The sequence below is a fragment of the Cynara cardunculus genome, unplaced genomic scaffold (assembly GCF_001531365.2).
Source record: "Cynara cardunculus var. scolymus isolate 2C unplaced genomic scaffold, CcrdV1 Un_Scaffold_1289, whole genome shotgun sequence".
NCBI lineage: Eukaryota > Viridiplantae > Streptophyta > Magnoliopsida > Asterales > Asteraceae > Cynara > Cynara cardunculus.
This window is the reverse complement of record NW_020200723.1, coordinates 19,234-23,555: the sequence shown is the minus strand read 5'-3', so window position 1 is coordinate 23,555 and position 4,322 is coordinate 19,234.

Sequence of the window (4,322 nt, the reverse complement as noted above, 5' to 3'; positions counted from 1 at the left end):
TACATAAATTAAATTATAAAAAAATTGAATTAAAAAATTACATAAAAAATGAGGAATTTCGAATAGTTAATTTGATATTAATATCGATATATTTTTGTCAAATTTTTATGATATCTTCAAACATATATTTTATTCAAAATAAAAACATCATTGTTTTCTCAAAATCACATAAAACCATATTATAACATCGACTGAGATAAAAAAATAAAATAAAATATTAAAATCATGATGTATCTCGCTGCATTACGCGAGTACACTTCTAGTATATATATATATATATATATATATATATATATATAACAAACCATATGAAAGGGTCTCCATCATTCTCTTTCTCTCTCTAAAAAATTCTCGTTTTCTCTTTAAAATATCTCTCAAATCGTTAAAAGAATCAAAGTAACAATTATATATTCAGAATATACTTTCTGAATCCTTTCTAAAAGTATAAATTTCTTTCATTTTTATTAGGGTGTTTACGTTAACATTTTTTAGATCGGTTTATAAATTAAGTTTATGTCTAAGTTTACGGACTAATATTGTTAAAATTATGATATCTTTCATGTTTAGAATGCTAGAATTGGTTAAAATTGGATAGAAAATAAAAGGGTAAAATATAGAATCAATATGGTTAGATTTTGGGTATATGTTTAACCGCACACCAATTATTCGATTAAATGTCAGAAAGAGTAAAATTATATGATTATGCTTAGATTAGTGATCATTGAACTTCGTTTACTGCTTAGTATGTTGAAGTATGTTTAGAGCATGTAAAAGTAGCAAATCATGGAATTTGGATCATAAAAGTTAGTTTCGAAGTTTGAAAATCGTATTTTACCGACTGTGCAGGTCTGTACTTTAATAATGTATAACTCACAAACCGTAAGTCGGAATAAACTCATATTTTTCAATTAGAAATCTCTTACTGTATACTACAACTTTCATGAAAGATTGAAAATCCAGTTATGACTCTAAGTGGCTCGAAACAGTGTGTTTTCGGGGTTGTTTGCACTATATTCGGGATTAATATGTTGTTTCGTAAAATTCGTGTAAAATAAATGGATAACTCAAATGAGGTGATTACAAAACTAGTAGATTCATCATATATTATACTACAACTTTCATTTACATAATATCTTCTGTATTGACCTCTAAGTAAGGTAAAAATGCTTTCAAAAATGAGGGGTAGAAACTGTTAAATATCGAGAACGTAATTATATAAAACTAATTTTGTGTTTGAGTTTTTAATGCGTATCCGGCTGTCCTATTTGAAGTTTAAGTAGTTTACAAACATGTAGGATCTAAGTAACTTATTAGTAGACTTAGGATATGGTTTTACGTTGTTTAAGTAATAACCGATTTGCTCATTCGTTAGGCATGCGACCGAGTCAAACTTTACCGTGAATTCCGTTTGATCGTACTTCCTTCTCTATGCTGTCTAAGGCACGGATTTCACTTTTGTTGATTTTGGGCAACTAATTGTTGTAGTTGACCCTTCGTAACGGTGGTCCACCACCTTGTGATTGATCGGTTAAAAGTGGTCAACAAATTACCTACCTATATATATATATATATATATATATACTCTCGAAATTTTTATGGTGAACACTTGAATTTAGTTCGTTGAATTGTATGTTTAATCTTTCAGGTTTGCTAAAATTATTCTCATATTTTAAAGTAGTTTTGAGTTTTATGAAGTACTTTAAAGTTTGACTCTTTATGAACGTCATCCAGGGAATGACACATGTTTAGTTTTATTGGTTTCAACATCACCGAATTGATGGGCACATTAGTTGGGATGGCTTCTATGGCGGCTTTGTAGTCATGGCGTTTTACAGGTGAACTTGATCTACATGGTTAGGCCCAATAGTGACTTACGTGAACCCACCTTGTAGACTAGGCCGATTTTATTGGCTCCAGTGCGGATGGATCGATCCTAGGATTATCCACCATGTGACCGTGGTTAAATTCACGAGGGACTCGGGATGTGTGGCCGCATGCCGGCCTGGTAGTTGGTGTGGTTTGGCCACCCCACGAACATTACAGGAATTGACGGATTTTGTTTTTATTATGTTTGAAATGAGAATTATGAAACGTTTTGATTATCTATGAATTCAGTTTAATTGAATTGTAAGCCTTCCGCTTTATTATCGATGTTATGTGTTATTATTTCAAGTTTATATTATAATCTATTCATTGAACCTCGTGCTCAGCCGTGTTCTTGTTTTATGACACGACAGGTTCCAAGTGATACTGATAGGAACGGGACTTGAGATCGAACGTTTAACTTTTGGAGTTTGTAAACTCGTTTGTAGATGTTAATATTTTAAGCTTATAAATAGTTGTTAGAATGTAATATTTTGGGTTGTAAAACATGCTTTAAAAGTTGATCTATGTATGAAGTTTGTTAGTAGCTCTGTAATGTGTGTCTTTGAATTAAATCCCGTTAGTGATACCGTCCGTTCCGGACCACGTGGACGGGGGATGTTATATGTTTTTTTAATAATACTTATCTGATTAAAAAGTGACTTTAACAAAAAAAAAATTATCAAAATTCATAGTTTTCAATTTCCTACAGATAGAGCACACTATTGATATATTTTCATACTTAATTTTGTGACTTGTTTTATTTAATTTCAATTGTATGATAAGTTTTTTTTATAGTTATAGTGACGTTTTAAAATATTTAATAATAATCCATTTAATTTATTTTTTATATTTAAAAATTAGAAAATAATAATTATATATGATAAAAAATGAAATATATAATTTTTACAAAATTACATTTTAGATTAGATTGGATCACGGTTAAATGAAAAAAGAAGTGAGATTGGATTGAAGTTGAAAATTGTATAGATAAATGAAAAAAAAACATATTTTAATTAAGATTGGATTGAAAGAGATTATGAGTAAACGTAATCTTAGATTTTTCAATTCCGTATGATTTGATGAGGCTGAATCTCGTATGATTTGATAAGGCTGAATCCATGTTATAGCTAAAGCTTTATGAGTTATAGTTATATATTAAGTCTGTATGCATATATGATTCAAGATTTGCGATGCGTTATTTAGCATTTTTCATCTTTGTGTACAATATTTAAAATAATTACATTGAAATCTTCAATATATTGTTTTTATTATCTTTTTATAAATAACATTGAGTTAAGAAATACTAATAATTCGTGTAAAAAACCATCAGAGTATTTTTAGATGCAAAACAATTAATAAATGTTTCTAAATTAATATTAATTACCATATCATTTTTACATTAACATTGTTAATCTATTACACCATAAAAAAATTCTATTATACGCATACCTTTAATATGTAGATTGACATCATTTAAGATCACAATGTTGACTATTCAGAATAACACTCTATGTAAATTAATATAAATTAGTAGGGTTTTCATCCCATCTCATTGAATGTTTTTTAACACCGTTTTAAACTTTTTAGGGTTAAAACAATTTTTTTTAAAACCATCAATAATATAATCAAAAGCCCATGTTGATTATAACTTGAGATCTTATTCTTATTTTATAGATAAAAAAGTACTTAAGATTCGTACACTAAATATTAGGTAATTAGGTGTAACATCTCACTTAAGAAACCCCAAGTTACCAATTTTTATAAAATCTCCAATAAAATATAATTTATTGATTGATAGGACTAAAATTGATCTTAATTATTCTAAAAGTTTTATCAAAGCAATCGGGGCCAATGATGGAAAATCTGAAGATGCTGCTGAAACGACTAAGTCTGAAGGAAGACCAGAGCCCCTATGGACGGACCAGAGGCTATGAATGGACCAGAGGCGATGAAATGGACCAGAGGCGATGAAATGGACCAAAGCCGATGAAATGGACCAGAGCCTATGAATGGTCAACACTTTGTAACACACAAATCTGGGTTTATCATTGATTAACGTCAAAATATGGGATATTAATTTTCTAGAAGACTTCGAAATATCCGTTCTATTTTAATGATAAAACCACCCAAAACATAATTCCAAACAGGATATAACGGAGTTTTACCTACAACCCGAATTAAGTAGCAAAAGAACACGGGACATATTTATAACTGAAACAAGACTATGTGTAAGCTACACTTACTACATCTATGATATACGGTAATAAGCTAATATTTACCAAAAGCAAGTTCGAAATCTTCAAGTCTAACAACGAGTTCTTTCTTTTTATCCATCTTTTTTCCGGAGAGAGGTTGCCACTAAAATGGTAAGCCAACGCTTAGTGAGTTAAATAGTTAAGTATTACATATCAATATCGCACATGTTTATAAACATACATAATAAACTCTTATCAATA